Genomic DNA, 14,302 nt, shown 5'->3' on the forward strand with positions numbered 1-14,302 from the left:
ACCACTATCCCCAAATCCTCAAAATTGAGGAATGAAAAAACATAAGAGCAGAATACAACTGTTGCCTAAAGTAGACTTATTATTATTCTAGCAATGGAAGATTTTATATCATTGATATAAAGGCAGGGGCCACCAGAGGTTTTGAGGGAAGAATAGGTGCAACATGTGGACATTCTTAGGATATTGGAATTGTTCTGCATGACATTGCAATGATGGATATAGGCCATTATATAATACATATTGTCAAAACCTATAAAATTGTGTGGTGCAAAATGTAAACTATAGACCATGGTTAGTAGCAATGCTTCAATATGTCTTCATCAAGTGTAACATGAAATGAAAGATGTTAATGGAGGAAAGTTTAGGAGTAGCAGGGGGTGGGGTATATGGGAATCCCCTATATTTTTGATGGAACATTTATGTAATCTAAAGCTAATTTAAAAATTAAAAGATTTTTTAAAAAGAGAGAGCTGGGGTGGCTATACTAATATGCAACAAAATAGACTTTAAGTCAGAAACAGTTGTGAGGGTCAAAGATGGCCATTATATACAGGATAAAGGACATTTCAATAGGAAAGACATAATAATTATAAATATATATGCATATAACAGCAGAGCCCCAAAATATATGAAGCAAATACTGACATATTTGATGGGAGAAATTGGCAGTTCTATATTAAAAGTAGGAGACTTTAACACATCACTCTCAATAATAGATAGAATATCTAGTCAGATGATCAATAAGGAAATACAGGACTTGAGTGAATTAAACCAACTAGACCTAACAGACATATATAGAATACTGCACCCAATGAAAACTGAATACACCTTCTTCTAGAGTGCAGATGGTTCATTCTCCAGGATAGACCATATGTTGGACCACCAAACAAGTCACAGTAAATGCAAAATAAATATTGATTTTCAGTATTTATTTTACTTATCAATAAATAAATATTGAGGGAGGTGAATGTGGCTCAAGCAATTGGGCTCCTGTCTATCATATGGGGGAGGGGGGTGTCCCTGATTCAGTTCCCAGGGCCTCCTGGTGAAGGTGTAGCTGGCCCATGCCATGGAGAGCTGGCCCATGCCACGAACTGATGCAAAAAGATGATACAACAAAAAAGATACACAGAGGAAAGACAATGAGAAACACAACAAACCAGGGAGCTGAGGTGGCTCAAGCGATTGTGTGCCTCTCTCCCATGTTGGAAGTCCCAGGATTGGTTCCCAGTGCCTATTTAAGAGAAGAGCAGAAGAGAAGACAAGCAGACATAGAAGAACATGCAGCAAATGGACACAGAGAGCTGACAGTGAGTGGTGGGGAGGGGGAGATGGAATAAAATAAAATAAAATCTTTTTTAAAAAAAAACTAACTTAAAACTAGAACTAGAAAAATAAGAGCCACTTAAACCCAAAGCAAGCAATAGAAGGAAATCACAAAGATTAGAGCAGAGATAAATGAAATGGAAAAAAAAAATAGAGAAAGGATCAAGAAAACCAAAAGTATGTCCTCCCATGGCCCACTGGGTGGACTGTGGGAGAGTGTGAGCTATGATGTGAACCATTGACCATGAGGTACAGCAGTGCTCAGAGATGTATTCACCAAGTGCAGTGAATGTCTCATGATGATGGAGGAGGTTGTTGTTATGGGGGGAGGAGTGGGGTGAAGGGGGTGGGGGGTATATGGGGACCTCATATTTTTTTAATGTAACATTAAAAAAATACATACAAAAAAAAAGAAAACCGAAAGTTGACTCTCTGAAAAGATCAACAAAATTGATAAACCTTTAGCTAAACTGACAAAAAAAAAAAAAAAAAGAGAAGATACAAATAATGAAAATCAGAAATGAAAAGTGGGACATTACTACTGACTCTGCTGAAATAAAAGGACTGTAAGTAGATAGCATGAATAGCTATATGGCAATAAATTAGATAACTTAAATGAAATTGACAAATCCTTAGAGACACACAAACTACCTACATTAACTCAAGAAGAAATAGAAGCCCAGAGGGCTCTGCACAGTGAGGGAGGGGCTCCTGGATACTGGGGGAATTATGTGTTGGCTGGAGCCTAAGGAACAAGATGGTAGCATTGGCAGAGTGACAGGGCTTCCTCTGGGTGGGGGCTGGTGGCCGTGGTGGCATTGGTAGTGCCACCTTAACTCATCACCTGCCTTTTCCAGTCCATGAGGATGCTATGAAAGCAAGGCAGCAGTGGCCACCCAGAAACAGATGGTCCACCCCAATAACCACAAAAAAACCTTCACAAACTGTGGCCTGGCAAAAAGAAACCTGACTGAGAGGTGAGAATCAGGTTCCCCTCTGACAATTCTTGGCCCTGTAATACCCAGAACGAGCCTCTATTTTCCTTTTCCTGCTGCCCTCCTTTACAACCTTGCTTTGTGGAGGGGTCTGGTGCTCCACAGGTGTTGGGGCTTGGCCTCAACCCTCCATTTTTGTCTCTCAGAATGGTGAGCAGCAGCAGTAACTCCAAGGCCAAATTCATTGTTGGAAGGAAATATAAACCGGTAGGGAAGATCAGATCTGGCTCTTTCAGGGCATTTATCTGGCAAGAAAGAGAAATAAAAGGCATCCAAATTGTAAAGGAAGAAGTAAAGCTTATGCCATTTGCAGATGATATGACCCTGTACACAGAAAATCCTGAAAAATGCACAAAACTCCTCAAGCTAATAAATGAAATCAGTAAATGGGTGGGGTACAAGAGCAACACCCTAAAATCAGTAGTGTTTCTATACATAAGTAAGAAACAATCAGAAGAAGAAATCAGGAAAAAAGTTCCCACTAACAAAACATTGTGAAAAGTAATTAAAGATGACCTAAATAAATGGAAGAACAATCCATATTCATGGATAGAAAGACTAGATATCATTAAGATGTCAATACTACACAGGGCAATTTAAATACTCAATGCAATCCCAGTAAAAATTCTAATAACCATCTTTGCAGAAATGGAAAAGTCAATCAAATGTATATAGACGGATAAAGCCCTGAGAGGCTAAAGAAGAATGAAGTTGAAAGATTCACACTTCCTGATCTTAAAATAGAGTTCAGAAATTGACCCTCACATTTATCACCAAGTGATTTTTGACAAGGTGGCAAAGACCCCTCAACTGGAAAAAAATAATCTCTTCAGTAAAAGGTGTTGGGAAAACTGGATCTCCATTCATTAAAAAAGAGGACCCCTACCTCACACCATATACAAAAATCAACTCAAAATGGATCAAAGACCTAAATGTAAGAGGTAGAGCTATCAAATTCCTAGAAAAAAACCTGGGGAAGCATGTTTAGAACCCTGTGTTTATTAGGTTTTCCACCAAAGCACAAGGAACAAAAGAAAAAACAGATAAAGTGAGACATCAAATTTACACACACACAAAAATTAATATTCAAAGGACTTTATCAAGACCTTTGGGAAGATGATGGACTAGAAAGACACAGGACTCTCTCCTATTCCAAAAAAAAATATCTAGAAGACAGCCTGGAAAACAATGTTCTAGGGTTGAGAACACCAGGGGAAGGCTAGACACTGCCCAGAAGAGAGAGGGGCAAAGGAAAATAGTCTTAACTGCAAAACTGTGAGTTAAGGGAAGCAGATGTGGCTCAAGCAATTGGGCTCCCACCTGTCATATGGGAGATCCCAGGTTCGGTTCCCGGGCCCTCCTGGTGAAGGTGAGCTGGCCCATGCAGAGAGCTTATCCATGCAGAGAGCTAACACAACAAGATAATGCAACAAAAGGAGACACAGAGGAAAGACAATGAGAGACACAACAAACCAGGAAGCTGAGGTGGCTAAAGCTATTGAGTGCCTCTCTCCCACATTGGAAAGTCCCAGGATCAGTTCCTGGTGCCTTCTAAAGAGAAGACAAGAAGAGAAGAGGAGCAGACACAGAAGAATGTGCAGTGAATGGACACAGAGAGCAGACAGAGAGTGCAAGCAGCAAGGAGGGTAGAATAAATTAATAAATCTTTTTAAAAAAGAGTTAAAGTAGCTGCAGCTATGGGCACCCTCCCCCACCCTATATACAATCTTGAATTCTCAGACCTTGGGTCAGTGGCTACAGAAAAAGGGGGGGCCACAGGGATCCACCTCTCCAGAATATGGGGGAGAGAGGGACACAGCCTAAGGCTGATTCAGCTTTTTTTTTTTTTAGGTTTGCACAATGATGCTCATTACAGCACTATTTACAATAGCCAAAAGATGGAAACAATCCAAGTATACATCAGCCAATGAATGGATAAACAAAATGTGGCATACACACACACACACATATACACATATATATACATATATATGTGTGTGTGTGTGTATATAAAATACTATGCTTCTCTTAGAAGACATGAAATTGGGACATGTATGACAACATAGATGAACTCCGAAGACACCATGCTGAATGATATAAGCCAAACCCAAAAAGTCAAACATTGTATGGTCACTTATATGAGCCAAATACAAAGAACAACATACAGAGCAAAACCTAGAATATAGGTTTCCAGGAGACAGGATGAGGGCTGAGAAGGGGTAGTGATGTTTAATGCATGTAGAATTTTTAATTAGCTTGACTTAAAAGTGTGGCAGGGGCGGCGGACTTGGCCCAGTGGTTAGGGCGTCCATCTACCACATGGGAGGTCCAGGGTTCAAATCCTGGACCTCCTTGACCCGTGTGGAGCTGGCCCATGCGCAGTGCTGATGCGCGCAAGGAGTGCCCTGCCATGCAGGGGTGTCCCCCGCGTAGGGGAGCCCCACGTGCAAGGAGTGCGCCCCGTAAGGAGAGCCACCCAGCGCGAAAGAAAGTGCAGCCTGCCCAGGAATGGTGCTGCACACAGAGAGAGTTGACACAGCAAGATGATGCAACAAAAAGAAACACAGATTCCCGTGCCACTGACAACAACAGAAGCAGACAAAGAAGACACAGCAAATAGACACAGAGAACGGACAACTGGGGTGGGGGGCGGGGGGAGAGGGGAGAGAAATAAATCTTTATAAACTAAAAATAAAAAATAAAAGTGTGGCAATGGGTAGAGCTGGTAGTAACACATTATAGTGAGTATAACTAACATAACCAGTTATAGATGTGATTGTGACTGAAATGGAAAGTCTGGGGATGTAATGCCCATTGAAAGAACTCTAGAGAATAATCTAGGGACTCAACAACATAGTAAATCCAGAGGTGGATGAGGATTGTGGTTATTAGTACAAATACAAGAATATTTCTGTATGAACTAGAACAAATGAATGTCACTATTACAAGGTGGTAAGCACGTGGTAATGCATGGGAAAAATACAATTAATGTAGCTTATGGACTATAGTTAGAAATATTTTAATATTCTTGCATCAATATCAAAGAAGGTACTATTTTTGGGGGGTCATCCCAGAATTTAATGAATAAACTCTTGAACCATTATCATTACAATGAAAAGTAACTACTATTTTAAACATAACTACTATCAAATGTGATATTTAAATGTAAGTATAAAATTACTGGTAGGAACATATTAAATTCACTGAACATAAAAAAACTTGTTCTAAGTTTGAAATGTTTTTCAAACAAGCTTGAAATGTTTTTCAGGTTAAATATCTAGTCTTGCTTTATTTTTTTTTTAACATAGCCAAGTATTTATTTATGAAGGTACTAAATTAATGCTAAGTCTGAATCAGCTTTTCTTTTTTTTTTTTTTAGATTTTCTCTCTCCCCTTCCCCAGCTCCCAATTGTCTGCTCTCTGTGTCCATTCACTGTGTGTTCTTCTGTGACTGCTTCTATCCTTATCAGCAGCATCGGGAATCTGTGTTTCTTTTTGTTGTGTCATCTTGTAGTGTCAGCTCTCCGTGTGTGCGGTACCATTCATGGACAGGCTGCACTTTCTTTCGCACTGGGCGGCTCTCTTTACGGGGTACACTCCTTGCGCCTGGGGCTCCCCTACACGGGGACACCCCTGCGTGGCAGGGCACTCCTTGTGCACATCAGCACTGCGCATGGGCCAGCTCCACGTGGGTCAAGGAGGCCCAGGGTTTGAACTGCGGACCTCCCATGTGGTAGGCAGATGCTCTATCCATTGGGCCAAGTCCGCTTCCCCTGACTCAGCTTTTGACCCATAAATTTGGTCTGCTGTGTCCCACGAGCCCTTCCAGGCTGGGAGGGGCTGCACCATTGTTTGCCAGGGAGCCAGCATGGGACTAAAGAAGAGTCAACCTTCTCAGTCACCCTTCCTTCTGACCAGGACTGGATGTTGAGCACACAGAGGGGAGAGGAATTATTTCCTACCCAGGAAAAGAGAGGGGGCTCCCAGCAAATACTGGAGAGGTGCCTCTGGGAAAGTTTGAATTATGAGGCTCTTGGCCTCCAGACAGGATCCTCTAACACAATGATCCAGTTTGTGTTGCAGCATACACACTCTGACCAGGCTTTGAACCGAGCAGAGTACCCAAGAGTACCATCTGCTGGCTGATCAAGAAAGTGCACGTGAGGAAATTAAAGGTAGGTTTTTTTCCGTGTTTATAACCTCCCTCCCGAAGGCCCTAGGAAGTGGGTCTGTAACCCATTACTGGGTCAAGAGCCCAGATGTGAGCAACTAACAGGGACAATCCTAAAGACCCAGAACAGGTTGAATCAAGAATCAAAGAACAGCAGTAGGGAGCAAATGTGGCTCAAGTTGTTGAGCTCCTGCCTCCCACACAGGAGGTCCTGGGTTCAGTTCCTGGTGCTTCCTGAAAAAAACAAAAACAAAAAACAAGCAAAACAAATGAAAAAAAAAAACCTCAGGGAAGTCAGTGTGGCTCAGTGGTTGAGGACTGGCTTCCCACATACAAGGTCTTGGGTTCAATTCCTGGCCCTCAGTACTAAAAAAAAAAAAAAAAGAACAGTAGTAACAAACAGTCTCCTACCACTAAACCCCTATGAAAGAGAGAGAAGAGAAACTGAGCATCAGAATAAACATCATCATAATCAGATGCCTAAGCATCAGCAAAATATTACAAGCCATACTAAGAAAATGGAAGAAATGGCACAAGAAAAGAAATATATCAAAGCCACCAGAAGAGACACAGGATTTGAGACAAACAATGAGATTCACACAAATTTCCAGAATAAAATGAATGAGTTGAAAGACAATTTGGCTAAAGTGATAAAGGACATCAAGAAGACACTGGGTGAGCACAAATAATTTTAAAACCTGAATAGAAAAATAAAAGAGCTCATGGGAATGAAAGACACAATAGGTGAGATCAAAAACACAGTAGAGGTAATAGAGGGTATGGCAAAATATGCCAAATATATGCTATGGACTATAGTTAGTGGTACTAGTCTGATGATATTATCTCATAATCAGTAACAAATGTTCCACAACGATGTCATGTGTGTTTGGTGAAGGGTTGTTGTGTGGGAATTCCACATATGTGCATTATTGCTTTCTAAGTTCACAAATTCTGTAATAAAAAAATATTTTAAAATAACACATTAGAGGCATACAACAGCAAATTCAAAATGGTAGAAGGAAGAATAAGTGATACAGAAGTCAGAACAGCTGGAATTGAAGGAAGAGAAGAACAGAAAGAGAATAGAATGGAAAAAATTGAGCCTGCCAGGGAGTTCAATGATAACATGAAGTGCAACAACATACTTGTCATGGGAGTTCCAGAAGGAGAAGAGAATAGAAAAAGAGTAGAATGAGTATTTGAGGAAAAAATGGCTGAAAGTTTCCCAATTCTCATGAAAGAAATGAATTTACATCTCCAGGAAGTACAGTATACCCCAATCAGAAGAATCTGAATAGACCTACTCCAAAACACATACTACTCAGAATGTCAGATATCAAAGATAGAGAGAAAACTCTGAGAGCAGCAAGGGAGAAGCAAACTGTCACATACAAGGGAGACCGAGGAAGACTTAGTGTGGATTTCTCATCAGAAACCATGGAGGTGAGAAGACAGTGGTATGACACAATTAGGACACTGAAAGAGAAAAATTGCCACCTGAGAATTCTTTATCTGGCAATCTTGTCCTTCAAATATGAAGGTGAATTTAAAATATTCACAAATAGTGGAGCTGGCCCATGCGCAGTGCTGATGCTTGCAAGGAGTGCCCTGCCACACAGGGGTGCCCCCACGTAGGGGAGCCCCACGCGCAAAGAGTGCGCCCCGTAAGGAGAGCCGCCCAGCGCGAAAGAAGTGCAGCCTGCCCGGGAATGGTGCCACACACATGGAGAGCGACACAACAAGATGACGCAACAAAAAGAAACAGAGATTCCCGTGCCGCTGACAACAGAAGCAGACAAAGAAGATGCAGCAAATAGACACAGAGAACAGACAACCGGGGTAGGGGGTAGGGGAGAGAAATAAATAAATAAATAAATCTTTTAAAAAAATAAAATATTCACAAATATACAGAAACTAAGAGAATTAGTGAAAATGAATCCAGAGGAGCAGGTGTGGCTCAAGCAATTGAGCACCAGCCTTCCATATTAGAGGTCCCGGGTTCAGTTCCCAGTGTCCCCTAAAGAAAAAACAAACAGACAACAAGCAAACAACAATGAGCAGACAACAAGCACAACAGCAAGCAAAAACAATGGACAAACAGACAAGGGAGCCATCTCAGGGAGGAGGGGGAATAAAAACAAATTCAGCTTTGCAAGAAGCATGAAAGGGAGCTGTACAGCACGAAGGAAAAACAAAAACCAAAACAAGAGAGCGAGTCTTGGAGGAGAGTGTTCAAGTGGAGACTATCAGAAGGATACCCAAAAGGGTAAAAAGACAGATGAAAAGATATAACATATGAAATCCAAAGAATAAAATAATGGAAGTAAATAATGCACTTACAGTAATGTAATGGATTACATTTCCCAATCAAAATAAATAGGCTGACAGAAAGGATTAAAAAAAACAAAACAAAACAAAACCATGGGCCAACCACATACTGTCAACAAGAGACTCATCTTAGATCCAGATCGAGCCTCCCACATTAGAGGTCCTGGGTTGGAAAAAGGTATTCTACTTACACAGTAGCCAAAAAGGAGCAGGGGTAGCTATACTAATACCAGACAAAAAGACTTTAAATGCCAAAAGGTTATGAGATGTAGAAGGCTGTTGTATATTAATAATAGAACAAATCTACACATGAACAGTTATAAATATCTGTACATCTAACCAGGGTGCCCAAAACTTCACGAGGGAAATTCTGACAAAACTGAAGGGAGAAATATACACCTCTGCAATAATAGTCAGAAACTTCAACATACCACTCACACCAAGAGACAGAACAACTAGACAGAAGATCAACTAGAACTTGAACAACATGATAAATAAACTAGACCTACAAGACATACAGAATATTGCATCCCAACTCAGCCATTTATATATTCTTCTCAGGTGTTCATGGATCTTTCTCCAGGATAGATCACATGTCAGGTCACAAGGCAGGTCTCAATAAATATAAAAAGATTGAAATTATACAAAGCATCCTCTCAAAAAGTAATGGAATGAAACTGGCAATCAGTAATAGACAAGAAAGGGGAAAATTCACATTTGTATGGAGGCTAAACAACACACTCCTAAAAACAACAAATGGGTCAAAGAAAAAATTATAAGGGAAATTAGTAAATACCTCAAGATGAATGAAAATGAGAACACAACAAAATCAAAACTTATGGGATATAGCGAAGGTAATGTTGAAAGGAAACTTTATAGCCTTAAACACCTATATTAAAAAATAAGAAAGCTGAAATCAAAGACCTAACTGAACATCTGGAGGAATTAGAAAAAAAAAAACAGTAAACCAATCCCAGAGCAAGTGGAAGGAGAGAAATAATAAGGATTAGAGCAGAAATAAAGGAAATTGAGAACAAAAAACAATAGAGAAACAAAACCAAAACTGGATTCTTTGGGAAAATCAATAAAATTCACAAATCCTTAGACTGACAAAGAAAAAAAGAGAGAAGATACAAATAAATAAAAATAAGAAATGAAAGTGGGGATGTTACAACTGATACCATAGAAATAAAAAGGATCATAAGAGGATATTATGGGGAAACGGACTTTGGCCCAGTGGTTAGGGCGTCTGTCTACCATATGGGAGGTCCGCGGTTCAAACCCCGGGCCTCCTTGACCCGTGTGGAGCTGGCCATGCGCAGCGCTGATGCGCGCAAGGAGTGCCGTGCCACGCAAGGGTGTCCCCCGCGTGGGGGAGCCCTACACGCAAGGAGTGCGCCCGTGAGGAAAGCCGCCCAGCGTGAAAAGAAAGTGCAGCCTGCCCAGGAATGGCGCCGCCCACACTTCCCGTGCCGCTGACGACAACAGAAGCGGACAAAGAAACAAAAGCAGACAAAGAAACAAGACGCAGCAAATAGACACCAAGAACAGACAACCAGGGGAGGGGGGGAAATTAAATAAATAAATAAATCTTAAAAAAAAAATAATTAAAAAACATTGAATTTATAAAAAAAAAAAGAGGATATTATGATAAATTAGATAACCTAGATGAAATGGACAAATTCTAGAAATGCACAAACTACATGGACTGTACAAGAAATAGAGGAAACTCAACAAACCAATCACAAGTAAAAAAACAGTCATCAAAAATCTCCCAACAAAGGAAAGGACAGGACCAGATGACTTCTCAGGCGAATTCTACCAAGAATTTCAAGAATTAACACCAATCATCTTTAAACTCCTCCAAAAAATTGAAGAGGAGGGGAAATTATCCAACACATTTTATGAAGCTAACATCACCCTAATATCAAAGTCAGATGAAGACACTACAAGAAAAGAAAATTACAGTCCAATCTTTCTAATGATCACAAATGCAAAACTTCTAAACAAAATACTTACAAATAGATCCAACATCATATCAAAAGACTTATACACCATAACCAAGTGGGATTTATTCCTGGTATGCAAGGGTGGTTCAACACAAGAAAATCAATTTAGGCAATACCCACCTTAACAAATAAAAGGGAAAAAAACACATGATCATTTCGATCAATGCAGAAAAGGCATTCAACAAAAGCCAGCATCCTTTCTTGATAAATACTTCAAAAGATATTAATAGAAGGAAAATTCCTTAATATGATAAAGGGCATTATATAAAAAACCTACACCAACATCATACTCAATTGGGAAAGGTTGAAAGCTTTCCCTCTAAGATCAGGAACAAGACAAGTGTGCTCACTGTCACCACTGTAAAGTAAGTAAAAGAAAAGAAAAGAAAAGAAAATGCATCCAAATAGGAAAAGAGGAAGTAAAGCTCTCACTATTTAAGGATGAATGATCCTACATTTAGAAAATCCTAAAATGTCTACCACAAAGCTACTTGAGCTAATAAATGACTTCAGCAAAGTAGCAGGACACAAGATCAACATGCAAAAATTAGTAATGTTTCTGTACACTGTACACTGAATAATCTGAGGAGGAAATAGTAAAAAAAAATTCATTTACTTTAGCAACAAAAACTCTGAGATATCTATGAATCAATCAAACAAAAGGTGTAAAGAACCTGGTTTCAGAAAACTACAAGGAACTGCTGAAAGGAATCAAAGAAGACCTTAAGAAAAATGGAAATACATTCCATGTTCATGGATTGGAAAACTAAATATCATGAAGATGTCAATCCTACCCAAAATGATTTATAGATTCAGTGCAAACACCAATCAAAATTCTAACAGCCCACTTTACAGAAATAGAAATGGCAATTACAAAATTTATTTGGAAGGGAAAGTAAACCAGAATAGCCAAAAGCATCCTTAAAAAAAGAAGAGCAATATGGGTTGCCCTCACTGCCTGAAATTGAAACATACTACAAAGGTACAGTGGTCAAAACAGCATGGTACTGGCATTAAGATAGATACGTTGATCAATAGAATAGAAGTGAGAGTCTAGAAATAGGTTTTGACAAACCTACAAAACCTGTGTTACTGGGGAAAAAAACAATCTCTTCAACAAATGGTGCTAGGAGAACTGGAAATTCATAACCAAAAGAATGAAAGAGGGTCCCTATCTCACTACTCTGCATGAATCAACTCTGAATGGATCAAAGACCTAAATATAAAAACCAGAACCATAAAACTCCTAGAAGACAATATAGGGAATCATCTTCAAGAACTGATGGTAAGTGGGGGTCTCTTAAATCTTCCACCAAAAGTTTGAGCAATGAAATTTTAAAAAGAGATTAATGGGACCTCCTCAGAATTAAAAACTTCTGCATCTCAAAGGTCTTTGTCAGAAGGGTGAAATGACAGCTGACTCAATGGGAGAAAATATTTAGAAATCACCTATTAGATAAGGATTTAATATCCATGATATGTAAAGAGATGCTACAATTCAACAATAAAAAGACAAATGAACAAATTTAAAAATGGGCAAAAGACCTGAACAGACATTTGTCCAAATAAGAAATATAAATGTTGAAAAATCACATGAAAAAAATGTACATCACTGGCAATTAGGGAAATGCAAATCAAAGCTACAATGAGATATCATTTCACACCTATTAGAATGGCCACTATTAAAATGACAGAAAAGTACAAGTGTTGAAGAGGATGTGGAGAGATAGAAACGCTTATTCACTGTTGGTACGAATCTAGAAAGGTACAGCCACTGTGGAGAACTGTTTGGCAGTTCCTAAGTAAGTTAAATATAGATTTGTCACATTACCTGATGTATTAGTCAGCCAAAGGGATACTGATGCAAAATACCAGAAATTGGTTGGTTTTTATAAAGGGTATTTATTTGGGGTAGGAGCTTACGGATACCAGGCCATAAAGCATAAGTTACTTCCCTCACCAAAGTCTATTTCCACGTGTTGGAGCAAGATGGCTGCCGACGGCTGCGAGGGCTCAGGCTTCCTGGGTTCCTCTGGGCTCAGCTCCTCTGTTTCCTCCTCAAGGTCAGCTGTAGACTGTGAGGCTCTCTAGGCTTTGCCTCTCTCCACAAGGCCAGCTGTAGACTATCAGGCAAACAGCTCTGTCGCTCTCCCTGGGGCTCCAGCTTAAGGCTTCAGCATCAAACTCCAACATCAAAAACCCTCAATTCTGTCCTTTGCCACGTCTTTTATCTGCCATCAAGGGGCAGGGACTCAACACCCTAATGATGTGGCCCAATCAAAGCCCTAATCATAACTCAGTCACACCCAGGTACAGACCAGATTACAAACATTGTCCATTATCTATTTTTGGAATTCATAACCATATCAAACTGCTACAGCCCAGCAATACCACTACTAGGTATATACCCAGAAAAACTGAGAGCAGTGACAAAGATATCTGCACACCATTGTTCATAGCACCATTGTTCACAATTGCCCAAAGATGTAAACAACCCAGGTGCCCACCACCTGACAAATGGGTAAACAAATTGTGGCATATACACATGATGGGGTATACACATTCAGCTGTAAGAAGAAATGAAGTCGTGAATCATGACAACATGGATGAACCTGGAGGACATTATGCTGAGTGAAGCAAACCAGATGCAAAAGGACAAATACTGTATGATTGTGCTATTATGAACTAAATATATTATGTAAATTTATGGCATTAATAATTAGAATATAGGTCACCGGAAAATAGAATGAGGTTAGAGAATGGAAAACTGAGGTTTAATCTGTGCAGAATTGGTAGAAAGCTTGGTCATAAATCTTTGGAAATGTATAAAAATGGTGAAAGTACATCATAGTGTAATTAGCTGTGCTAATATATGGGTATGATAGTGGTTGAAAAGGGAAGTCTAAGATCATGCATATTCCCAGAAGGAAAGCTTTAAAATGTAACATGGGACTGTACAGCAATGGTTTAACAATCTTCCATTAAGGGTTTTTAAAAAACGGAAATATACTAAGTGAAAGTAACTAGATAAAAAGTACTGTTTGGCTTAACTCCATTTATTTTTTTAATATATTTTTTATTTATTTTTAAAAGATACACAGATCACACAAAATCTTACATTAAAAAATATAGGAGGTTCCCATGTGCCCCACTCCCCACACCCCCCACTTTTCCCACATCAACTTCTTTCATTGCTGTGGCATATTCATTGCACTTGTTGAATACATTTTGGAGCACTGCTACACAGTGCGGATTATAGTTTGCGTTGTAATTTACACGCTCTCCTGGTCCATTCAGTGGGGGGTTTAACTCCATTTATACAAATATAAATACAAATAAATTAGAGAGATGGAAACAGAATAGCAGGAATGTATGGTAGGGGAAGGATAGAGAAGATTTGAGAGGTGATTATTAAGAGGTAGAGCTTTTTCTTTCTCTTTTATTATTGTTGTTGTTGTTGTTATAGGAGTAAT

This window comes from Dasypus novemcinctus, chromosome 30, assembly GCF_030445035.2.
Source record: "Dasypus novemcinctus isolate mDasNov1 chromosome 30, mDasNov1.1.hap2, whole genome shotgun sequence".
NCBI classification, from domain to species: Eukaryota; Metazoa; Chordata; class Mammalia; order Cingulata; family Dasypodidae; genus Dasypus; species Dasypus novemcinctus.